Source organism: Meleagris gallopavo, chromosome 11, assembly GCF_905368555.1.
Source record: "Meleagris gallopavo chromosome 11, MGAL_WU_HG_1.1, whole genome shotgun sequence".
Classification (NCBI taxonomy): Eukaryota; Metazoa; Chordata; class Aves; order Galliformes; family Phasianidae; genus Meleagris; species Meleagris gallopavo.
The window spans coordinates 15,719,778-15,732,732 of NC_139414.1; the positions used below are offsets into that span (position 1 = coordinate 15,719,778).

Here is a 12,955-nt window from a genome sequence, read left to right on the forward strand (position 1 = left end):
ACGACAAAATGAAGTTTGTTGCAATTGATGGTTTGCCCTAGCAGGGACGGTTTGTAGATCGTTGTATCAATTTGGTGTGCTGTCTAAGTAGTGTTTGAATAACAGTGCAAATAGCCTTAAAAACAAAACTTTTTTTTTTTTTTTACCTGAACAATAGTTGCTAATTTTTCTCTAGTTCATAAACATTACTTCATAGGTTTATCCCTCATTATTCTCTTTAAATGTCATCCTTCTCACACATTCAGCAATGAAAAGGTCCCTTTCCAAATGAGGTATCCTCAGTGAGAGATGTTTAAGAACCTCTAAGTTAACAGTTCTTTGGCTGGTGTTACCAGTTTTTCCTGTTTTCATTTTCAGCTGGATTTAGTAAACCAGAGGGAAAAATAAAAATGCAGCTGGATTCTTTCTTCCACAATTGATGATAATAATTAAAAACAAACGTGGCTCACTTGTTCTTCAAAAAATATTACTACAAACACTCCATTTTAACTTAATATTTTTGATATGCATAAGGTCAGGTTGCCAAACTAACTCAGCTCAGACTTTTCCAAAGTCAAATGTTCCAAAGACATTTAAAAATCAAAGCACAAACATTTCTGTATTGTCAGTGTCTCAATAGCACAGTTTTCAGAAAATGCAGCTTCAAGGAATCACATTTTCACAATTGGGAAAGTAGAAATATACCTTTTAAGTTTAAGTTGTGTGTTTAGGGAAGTATGATTCAGACATAGTGCAAGCTTGGTAGAATGAGGTCTATAGCAAGCAAAGTCAGGTATTTAAAGTAAAGAACAAAAGAGAATGTTTCCAGTAAGCACCATACATGGACTTGTTTGCCATGACTGAGTATGTCTTAAAATTATGTCCATTTTTCTCTTGGAAAGTGACATCCACTCAAAGGATTAACACCCTTTTATTTGTGCCCAATAATTTCCCATCTTGGTTTTTGCTGAATTTTCAACAATTCAGAAGAGGTCTGTCTGTCAGTGAAATGAGCAGACTTCAGCCTGCTTCTGGCCTGAAATTACAGTGGGGGTATGAATTTCATTTTCCAATAATAATAACAAAAATGTACTTACTTGCATTCTATCCTGCTTACTCCTGTTTTGTCACATTACCCCACTAACAGGCAGCTTGACCTCTCCCCTTTCTCCTATAATGTTATTAAGGGAGATTTTTTTTAGAAGATCACCCTTAATTACAAACTAAATCTTTAACATCCCACCCTCACCATATCTTTTCATATTGGCCTCATCCCTTAAAGAGATGCATAACAGGATGCGTATTTAAACTGCTGAAGTAGGGAACAGAGCTATCAAACGTTAGTCTAAAAACCACTTCACAGATATTTTTCTCCAGAAAGTCCCTACCTTGTTTGTTAATCGCACTCGTGCACTGCTACCAGTGTTTAGTGTTCATGAGTGTTTAGAGTACAAAGGGCTTTACAGGAACAGAATTTTAGACTGCACAGTTCCTTGTATGTATATCAGCTGTAGTTGAGACTTGAGCCCCTATTTCAGCATATCTAGTGAGTTGATAAGACTTAAAGGAACACAGATATTAGTGGGCTTAGAAGGGGGATTTCTGCAGATCTGTGTTGTGTTGCTCTGCTATTACTGTTTTCTGCTGTTGGTTTGAACAGTATACTCTTAGCTCTTTCCCAGTGAGCGAGGAAGCTGGGAAGAATTCCCTCTGATCATTCTTGTCTAGAAAATACAAATGAACACAGGAGCCTGCTTAAGTGTTAAAAAAGTTTTAGCAGGAGGTTGGGATCGGAGGCTGCCGCTCAATGGTTCTGTGCAGGGTCATTATTATACATGCCTCAGGTCCAGCTGCTGCCACCTTCATCATGTAGACCTGTTCCACGGGATGGATTAGTATGTCCAGAGTGCAGCTGTGTGTCCTGCTGTGTTATCTAGTGAAGTCCAGTGTACAGTCTGGACTTAAGATTTCATGGTAGTGTGACTCTGAGCTTAGGCTGTAAGCATGAATAGCATGACATCTGAATTAAGATAGAATTAACTTGGTGAATGACCAGCTGCGGGGTTTGCAGTTTGAGGTAGCTTTTATAGGACTTAAATGAAAAAGAATCAACTTCAACAACCTGAGAGAGCCTCCGCCATCAGGTGTATATGGGGCAGCTCTCTATACATGCAGAATGGTATCCAAGCATGTACACAGTCCAAACTCATCGTTCATCTTCTGACCATACATATAAACTGTGCTTGACATGCATCTGTGGAGCACACCAGCAGCCAGCTGTCCAAGCACCTTTGCAAACTCAGATCCTGCAGTATGCAACCTGTGGGCCTCTGCCTTGAAGTGTTTGTACCTCAAATGACATTTTCCAACTGCAGATTTGAACACAATTTGAATTTAGATTTCATGTATCGTAATATCTGGGTCAGGCATACTCCTAATGTTATTGATCTAACAAGAACTGGGGAGCTTCATTAATCAGTGTGCATGACTCTCTACGTGGAAATGGCTAAGTATGTCATGGAATCGTTGGATTGCGTTGATAGAACAGTGCTTCTGCCCTGAGTAAAGAATTAGAAGCTATTTTCAGAATGAGAATACTGTGCCAGACTCCTATTCTAAATCAGCAATAGCAACATTGGATGGCTGTTAGGTCTGGGAATTGCTAAATTTAGGAGTGGACTGATGTATAAGATAGCAGTAGCTCAGGGAATGCTACTTGAATGGTGTTCAAGTGCTTGCTGTAGTCATTAGAGCTGCATAAAGGAAATGCAGGAAAGAGGAAGTAAGGTTTTATTGATGTGGAGCTTCTACAGGAGCCAGAGATGAATGTGTTTCCTCTTTCATATGAAATGAGTAAGATCCATTGCAAAGGCTTCCCTATAATGTGTAAGTGCGTGATGCGACACATTTCACAGTATCACATATTCTAAGGAGATCTTGGTGGCTATGACACATTAACCGTAGAACCCGAACAGCATTTCTTCTCAGTCTAATTTCCGGACTCATGAAAGCTTACAGCTGGTAGAGGGGAGCAGCTTGGAACTTCAATTTTAAAAGAGAAATGGTGTTTTTTACTTTCTTGTTAGGCACAGAGAACTGTTTTCTATTACCAGACTTAATAAAAGAGGAGTCAGTGGGAGAAATTTCAAGAAGCCGCTAGCCACTGCTTGTCCACCATTATCTCTTGCAACTTTCACAGAATCTTTGTTTTCAGGGAAGTTTCCCTGTCAGGCAGATTGGCTCCAACACTTACAACTCTAATTACTGCCTAACGGGTTGGGAAGATCTTTGAAGTGAAGTGTGTGCTGCCATATAGGGAGATCTTGCTGCTGATAGAAATGTCTGTAGAATAGCAAGAGGAGACACATTCCTAGCACAGATCCAAATATTTCTGAGAACTGGGAAAATTATTATGAACAGGAGGAAAAAATATCTTGTTGTTACAATACAGGGGCTTACTAAATGTTCTGGAGGCATTCTGAAGTCCTCGCATCCTTGCTCTTAATCTGGAAGGCAGAGAAAAGCTGGAATAATCAGTCTCAACATTCACATGCTTTCTTACAAAATTTGCACTTAAACAATTATCAAGGAAAGATAAGCAACCACTTCTGCTGTTACCTCCCCTACTTCCTATTGGGTTCTAAGGTTATTTTAATACTTTTCAGAAATTCCAGGAATTCCTCAACTTGTTTTCTGCGCAGTTGCTCTGCTGCCAGCAGGCTCCTGGAATGCAGCTGGCCACATGCACCTACTGATGCTGGGTTCATTTCAGGCACATGGGGAGACTGGGATCACAGGTAGCTTCTGCCTTGCCCCATGTCACAGCAGTCTGCATCATCTATTGGCTGGCTGCTTGCTATGCCTATCCAGGACTCTGGGAGAATTGAAGATAATGTCCTCCATCCCAGATCCATCTCAGGGCTTGTAGAGTGTGTGCACATAACTGCAGCTTTGTGGTGACCTAGGGCTGCACGGGTCTTGTCTGAAGAAGTGCCATGGATTGATTTTTACACAACTCTAGCTCTAGCAGCAATATGGGTTTATTAAAACTTTTGTTGTAGATGACAATGTTAGATTATATGATTTTTAGCAGCTTCATCAGCACTTATCATTAGCCTGTTTAACACAATGATTCAGTGGAGTTAGCAGCAACTTAGTTTGAGGTTCAAGATTCACTCTGCCTGAGAGAGGATGTTTCTGAACTCAGTTGCACACTTCTCATGGGAACAACAATTAGCTGGCTGCAGAGTTGTTTTTAAATTCTCCAGACAAATCTGCCAAAGCACACCAATCTATCCCTACATGTTCACGTCGGTTCTAATGAAATTGTTTTTAAACCGATCTGAAGTTAACAGTACACAGCTCCTGTATGTCAGTAAGCTCAGAAAGGAGCATTCATGCTGAGCACTTCACATTGTCATTTATGGTAGCACAAAGCATATGTCATGTTGCCTAATCACGGTGATGATGACTTGCACACACACTACAGTGATCTAAATAATTGCCTGGTTTGCAGAACAGCAGCAGATAGCAAGATGGGATATCACTGTGTGGCTGGTGATGCAATGAAGCAGGGATTTATTGGGTGCACTGTTCAGTAAATCACTGCTGATTTTACTTCCTGCACTTAATGAGCTGTTCATTAACTGAGAATATAAAAACCGAGTTTCAAAGATTTGTGACACAATTATTTTTGAAAATTGTATTTTTCATACAACAGGCTTCTTCTTTCCTCATATGGGCCTACACAAGAATTGTTTTATACAGTATCACCTGTCTGTCAAGCAGATTCTCTGCAAACTCTCTAATGTTCCTGTGTATCCAGATCATTTGATACACTCTTGCTGGTCTTTCTTTATCACCTCTAGTTTGAAGGCACTGATGTTTCATTTGCATTTCTAGTTATTGCAAACCTGTCTTCATATTCTGTTCCATGTCCAATAGACATGTTAGACCAACTGGTATAGGCAGTCTTTCCTGCATGGCAGCTGACTTGAGTTAAAGCTGAATAATGTGGCAGCAAACATGCTTTTGTTGGTTAAAATGCAATGGTTATGTTGGTCCATGCTGATTCTCACTACTACTACCAGGCCAGAATTACTGTGTGGGTAGAAGACAGTGAGAGCTCATAACAGCCCTTCCTGGTGTGGCATGCTCTTATCACCATTGCAATTGTACTCAGCCTCAATTCTTACCACAAACACTGAAGTGGTGGAGTACTTCGAGATTTCTCACATAGGCAAGACCTAGGACCTCTGATAAACCAAGCCTCCCATTCTTCCACAGGAAAAACACAGAAGAATGGCAGTCCTGGATGAACCTGTTTACATATCTTTCCCATTGTTTTATCTTGGATATTGGTCATTAACAGCTGCTTAGGAAAAATCAACGAACAGGATAAATACAGGGTAGCATCCTTCCATTTCATGCAGTCTACAATTGTGAGACTGTTAAGTGGCCCTTTCAACTACTTTCTCCATGTGGAATCCATCCCACAGTTCTCCAAAGCAGTTTCTAAGTTTGGAAAATCTTCCAACAGGCAGTCTCTTTCCTTCCTCTAAGCTATCATTCAGTTCTTCAAGCTGAGTTCAAGAGGTGTGGTAGACCAGGTTAGTACACGGCAGTTGCCAGGAGCTGATTCTCTGTTGCTGCTGGTTGGAGTGAGGTAACTGCAGCTGTTCTGATGCCTGCCTCTGCCCTCTTACTGCCATAGAGAAAACATGACAGAAGAAGGATGTGCTTGCTTCTGAGCTATAGCAATTCACAATTTACATACTGTGCCAAAAAGATTAACTAAATTAGAATACATGTTCCAGCTGCTCCCATAAACTCCATTTTAGCTGTTCAGGATTCTTCTATCTTTCATTCTTAATTTTCAGGTAACTAAGGCATAGTTTATTTCTCCCAAATCCCACAGAATACAGATTCTTGAAGACATTAAAAATCAGGGTGTATTCAAGACATTTACCAAGAGCTTATAAGATATCTCTCTGTCCAAGAGGTCTGTGGGCACAGAATTTAAGTCTGGCACAGTGCTGTGTCCTCTTCCAGAGAGATTTTGCGGGATGGCGTTTGCGTAGGGTTGCATTTCAGACTGAAATATAAACACATATAGGAACTAGTAATCTTCATCAAATCCATCACCTCCATTCCAAGTGCAACGTGCACAGCTCTGGTCTGCCCTTTTCCAATATAAATTCAGGACTGTCTGTAAAATCAACCACATTCATTTTAATTACAATACTAATTCCTCCTTTACTTAAATGGCATTCTAAAGTGTTGCAGAACAAAGCTGTTGAGCAGTTCTGCTGAGGTATCACAATCACTGAGGCTCTCTTCCTCTAGCAGCAGGCTCTCCAGAATACAGTGCTGAACATGAATTCTCAGTATAAATGGTTCTCATGAAGCTTCCTTGAACCTACTTCTGTATTTTATTTTTTGGTCATATCTATTTGAGTGTTTTGTGGTTCATGACTGTCTTAAGTCTTGCTTTTGTTAAGACAGTCCTTTTCCAAGTGTCACAGTTTACCACTCTGTGAGGGAAAGTTCACACCACTGCCAGTTTTATCAGATTTCTCACCTAAAGAGGTTGATTGGTATTTGGATATCGCTACATCTTGTCTGCAAAGGAATGGAAAAAGTATGTTGCATATAGACAGTTTCCATTTTAGACATCAGGTCGACTATAAATAAAGCTTGTTGTATAGTTTTTGCATTCAGTTTCCAGCTCTCTCTTGCCTTCTCTGTTTCAAATATATAAGGAAAAGCAACTGTGAAAGAAGTGGCTTCCAAGAAATAGGACTCTGCGCATCTCCCACAGCAGAAGGGCTCACTGGAGTGCTGTATTTTAGAAGTCTTGTAAATACTATCTGTGACTGTATGTGCTTGTCCTGATTAGCTGGTTGTTATTTTGGCCCATAGCAATGACCAGTCTGCAGCACCCACATTTCCTAAAGCTAGCTCACATTTCTGTGCAGAGCTGCATCATTCAGTGTAAGTGCATGGCTGCAAAAGACAGCTCTTGTGTGACTTTCAGTCCTCTGTTCATACTATTCGTTTCTGTAGGTGATTTAATTAATTTGCCTTTCTTTTAACAACAATGTTCTGGTTCCTATAATGTAGGTCAACTAATTAAGATATATAAAAATATTTCCCCGAGGTCATTTGTTTTGGGAACAACAAATGTGGGACACTTTCTTATGTGCAAAAAGATCAGAGTATTTCAGAAGAAACAAAGTGTTATAAATGGTGACCTCAGAGGTAAAGTATATTTCTAACAAAAATGCAGTCCTTCTACTCCAAGCAACTTCTTTAACAGCTTTAAGCATCTGACTTCACCTTGCGGTGGAATAGAATCACCTACACAGGCAAATACAATATCTTCAGTAAAGGTCACTCATTGTCAGATGAGAGGTATGTATCAAAGAAATCAGAAAGGGTTTCTGAATCAAATAACAAATACAGGGTTCAATTCAAACAAATGTTCTTACGTCCAGAACAATCTTTTGCTTCACTTCAGAGGATAGAATGCTGCAACTGACCAGCACTCAAGTTTCACTTGAACTATTGCACAATCTTATCTGAAAATACTTTTCAACTGGAAAAGGTACATTTAGCACTATGAGAAAAAAAAAAAAAAATCCTCTTGAAAGCAATTATGTAAGTAGACTGGAAATTTCCTCCATGGATCACTTTACATGCAATGATTTCTTTTGATCCCATTGCGCAGATGTCATTTTGATATTTTCAGATTAGATCAGTCAGAATTTCTAAAAGCAATTTCTAGTTGAAAACTAATAGTGCTAATTATTGCTGATTCTCTTTCCACTGTGACAATGACACCTTTCCCACATGTTGTATGCAAACAGATACATTTGCAAAAATTATGATTTTGTTGTATTTCATTCAAATTCAAATATAGAAACCTGACAACAGTGAAAATTGGCCAGGGTACTGGGCCAAAATGTTCCTTACCACTCTGCCTATTTTTGCAAGCCAAGACATTTTTTGCTCTCACTTCTCTTCTGTCTAGCTCTATCCTATGCTGATGTTTGGTCTCAGTGGCACTGCATGCATTTCCATGCAGTCCTTTCTGATACATTTGAGCCCCCAGACATTTAAAAAGCTACTATTTTCAATTTAAGTGGATCTCTATAAACCACATAGATTTATAATATGTTTATTTTCAGTAATTTGATGCATTAATTTGTCCAGATTCTACTGGATTCTTCTGGACATCTTGCTCTTACATACACAGATTCTGGTATTCTGCTGTTTCAGTGGTAGAAAATATACAAAACTTTGAGCTGCTGGTGTCCAACTCAGACATGCATTAGCTTTTCATCTTATTTCCATGCATTTTTGCAAGATAGATATGGAACACCTGTGCACGAGTGCCATTTCTGTTGGCTCTACATCAGACACACAGACAGATTTTCTACTGCATAATAATTGTGGAGAGACACTGAGGATTTTTATATCTTTCCCTGACAAACTGCTGCCGTAATTCTGTTTGATGCCTCCAATTCCACTTCTGCAACTCCTTGTGATAGCGAATCTTTGCATAGAAGTAAGTTTTATGAATGAAAGTGAGTCAGTGATTTTGTTAGTAAAGAAACACGGTTATGGAAACAGAAATCCTGAACCAGTTTTATGCTGCCATCCGAGCAGGATGCACAAACAGTAACTGTGCGAGCAAAAAGTCATTGAGGTTTCGCCAGAGCAGATATTAATAGATTGTGGTAGGCTCCAGATGCTATTTCTGCTTAGGGCTTCATCATATTAGAGTGTTTTTTTAAACGTAGCACATAGCAGAGCCACCACCTGACACTGCTCTCACCAGAATGACTGAGACAGAGCTGCCCAATGACCTGACAGACCCCAGGGAGCCTGACGAGCTCGTCAATTACTTTCCCTTTTGCTTTTCATGTTAATGAAGAATGAAGAGAGTTGCAAATATATGATGGGCTGATGTGTGTCTTCTGTGTGCTAAGGACCTTCTTAGTAATATGCTCTTAGTTTCCATGAGCCAGCTCAACACCTATTGCCACAGTTCTATTCCAACAAGGCAGCGCAGTGCAGGAGAAGCCTGTTAGGATTAGTTTATACTTGGTTAGTTGCTATTTGCACAGGCCAGAGCAATATAAATAGCTGCATTTGGTCTAAATGTCAGCACAGACAGGGACTGATACAGAAATGCCCCACTGGAAGTGAAGGCTGCTAATTAATACCAGCATTTACCTCAGTTTCAAGGGTTCAGTTATGACTTTGGCTAAAATCAGTTGAGACCATGCAAACCTCAGACCTTCAGATTAAATGCCTTCACCATCCATGCTCAAATGACTTGTTCACTTGGAAAGCATTCTGGTGAGAAGCAATTCATCTGAGAGCTGCCCAGGAGCTTCGGCCAGCTCAGAGTTTTGTTGGGTTTGGGCTGATGCACCTCATGTTCATGACTGTCCTTGAAATGAAGGAACAGCGACTGTGGAAGGTCTAACCCCTCACCCCACATGCCCCAGTTGCTCCTAGTTTTTCTCCACTTTAGGTCAATGAGGGGAGTCTTTGGGTCTTACCTGTGGCAAAGCTGAGTCCTGAGGCTGCTAGCTGCTTTCTGAGATTACCTTAGGGACAGGCAGCTGCAGCAAACCTGTGTGTCGCATGCAAGTTCTCGTACTGACCACACCATAAAGAGTCCCTTAGAACAAAGAACGCGATTTCAAGTGTTCTGTTCTTGCTCCATCTCCTGTTTTTCTGTTTCTCTCTGATGGGAAAGGGGAAGGCAAATGCAAAAGCAGATGGGATATATCATACTGCATCTGCTGCTACCTCCAAGGGTCTGTTGACTGAGGCATTTGAACTCTGTGTGTGGCAGCACTGCAGGTTGGAGAAAAGCCCTTGGAAACTGGTAGAAGTCTGCATGAAACTTTGCTATGTAATTTGTACTGAAATGTAGGGGGGAAAAAAAAGGAAACTGAATGAAGTTTTGGCAAACTTTTTGCTTTTCGCTGATTTTGGAAGGAGCTACATTTAAAAGCATGGGCCTGTATCTCTGATCTGCCACTGATTAGCTTATATTCTTCATTTTTTTGGTACTCTATCTCATTCCTTCAGCAGTTTAATTTTCATTTAATTTCTGATTATTGACAGAGACACTGAGGTAAACCCTTGTGCCTACACTTTCTCATCAGTGAGAAAGACATCAGAATAGCTTCATTTGTCTTTAATTTCTTATCAACAGTTCAGTGTCCTGCACTACAGAATCACAGAATCATACTATTGCTGGGTTGGAAGGGACTTCAAGAGATAATCAAGTCCAACCCCCCTGCTAAAGCAGTACTCTACGATAGGTTCCACGGGTCGGCGTCCAGACAAGTCTTGAATATCTCTGTGGAACCTTTCTGGGCAGCCTGTTCCTGTATGTCTAGAAACAGCATGTGTTTACATTTGCTTTGTTCAAATATTGAACAATGTAATACAGGATTTACAATGCAGCTGGTTAGGAATTAATTCTAATCTGATCATGTTTGTTGAGACCATACAATGTAAAAAGGGAGCTGAAGGAACTGTGTGTGACAATAGTCCTGTCAGCAGCTGCATCATATTTTCCTTACACATGATACCCCTACAGCAGGTGCTTGCTGAGTTACCCTTGTTGTCCCATGATGGCCTGGAAGAGACAGTGAACATTTCACAAATCACCCCTTGTGGTTTGATGCAGGCCAGGGGATGTCACTACCAGTTTTTTAGGCTGCTAAATTATCCCAAGCACCATTAAGCCCCTTGTGCCACACGGCACATACTCTACTTCATCATTTAGCAAGTCAGCATGCTCACACAGGCCAAGGTATCACATTTATAGCCCATGAATGCTTTCCCCCACAGCAGCAAAGCTCACTTGTGTTGCTCTTTAATTTCCTGATTTTACACTGTTAGAGCAGTTCCAGGGTTTGTGGAAGTCGCTTGCCTCAATGCACAGCTGTACACTGATAACAGTTTGGTAACAGAGCAATTCCTGTAGCTAAGTGCAACAACATTTAATGTTTGAAATTGTGCTGCTGTGGGTATTATTTGGCTGTGAGCACTGGAACTACACAAGGCTTTCAGATGGGTGCTGAGTCCTCCTGAAGGCTGCTGTTGCGCCAACCCTGTCCATGTACCACTCTACAGCACCCTCCCTCCCTAGGTTTTTAGCTTCTCCCATTGCCAGTCATTGCACTGGGACCCACTCGTGGGTCCTGTCCTCTATGGTACACAAACTGAGTTTGTCATTGCTTGTTTGACTGGTGACAGAGAAATACAGAATAATGCTTTCAGGATAATAGTGTATAATAGCACGATGTTATGGATTACTGGAACTCCCAGACCAACAGTAAATATTCTCTTTTTTTAACATGGATACAAACTATGGTTGGGTAAGAGTACAGTTGTAGAGGAAGAAAAAATAAAACAGCAACGAGAGCCACTGTGAGAGCAGATCCAGCTATTTGGCTGGGAAGTATTGAAAAAATGATTACCTTTTATGTACAGAAGACTTGCAGTTTGGAGATATGAGCTCCAAGCAGGAGCTGCTAAAGAATACATCATGGTTTTCTCTGCCTCAGTGTCACTGAAACTGGGATATAAAATGGCTGAGAACACCTCAAGAAGGAGGGAAAGGATAAGTTAAATGAGTTTTTATCACACTTAAAAAGCTTAAACATTCGCTTAGTATAAATCTACTTATAGAATTAAGTTAATAAAATCAAATCTTAAAAATGATGTTAACTTTTATGAGAACCCCATAACTACTATGGCAATATTGTAGGAGTTCCACAGAACTACCTCTAATCAAACATTCTTAAGATGCGAGCTTTTATGATGTCCTGAGTGGACACTTCTTTCCCCATATTACTAGGATGAGTAAAAATAATTAAAAAAACCAAAACAGACTGCTAACAGTTGGGAGTGAAAAATGCAACTGTACGTTGAAATAGGAATCAGAAAAGATTCGTAGAAAGATGGGTAATAAAAGAGTCTAAAGGCCTTTGTTTTGTTTACTGGGTTACTGCTGAGAAGAAGCATGTGATTGTTTGTTTATGACACGGTCACCAGGAAGCCTGTGAGCCAATAACTTATTTTTCAGGTATAATTGTCAGCTAAATGCTGGGTTGGGTTTGGAGTCAGTCCTTGTGCAATCTGTTCGATAACAGAACAGATAGCATACAGAAATCTGCTTTGTTTGCAAGTAAATAAGCATTTTTCCACAGTAAGAATAACTTGACGATTAGTTTAAAGCTTAAAAACAGAAAGTTTATCTGACGGTTTTGTTACACCTGCTCTGTTCCTTGAAAGAAAGAAAGAAAGAAAGAAAGAAAGAAAAAAAGAAAGAAAGAAAGAATGAAAGAAAGAAAGAAACAAAGCAAAAGTAGCTCTCTGGAAATGAATGTTTGGAATGCTAAATAAACCCTGTGTTAGTTCTGTTTGACAGCCATCCTTCACTCTGTGAAATGAAAGTGTTGGCTCTAGACACACGTTATGAATTGTGCTTAGGATTTGTTCTCAGCCCTGCAAGTGATGCTGGAACAGCAGCAACCTGCTTGCCCCCTTTGCATCTGGGCTGTGCAGACAACTGCAGTAGCTGTTAAAAGGAAAGGCACATTTAACCAGAACAGTTTTATTTGTTTTGGGTCAGTTATAAAAGCAAGTGCTAATGTTTGTAAAATCGTTTTATGAGCACATGGCCCTTAGGCCACTAACTATGCACTTCTCAGAAAGATGCATTAGAGCAACAAATCTATTTATCTCGTGAAGAGTAATGTGGTACTTCAAGCATACCCCAAACACATTTTGAAGCCCCAAAGCATATGCAAATTCAGAAAAATATCTGCAGAGCTTTTATATGAGTTAGAGACCAACAGACATCCCCTTGCACTGGTATCACGGAGTGCAATAGTATTACGTAGCCGCTAAGTGGTATCTTTTTGCCTCTATTGCTAGA

General features: G+C 40.1%; 1 protein-coding gene across 4 annotated transcripts in view; it reads left to right on the top strand.

Moving 5' to 3' along the window:
* MCF2L2 (MCF.2 cell line derived transforming sequence-like 2) overlaps positions 1-12,955 on the top strand; it is a 147,580-nt gene that overhangs the window by 95,256 nt on the left and 39,369 nt on the right. The window lies entirely within an intron of this gene.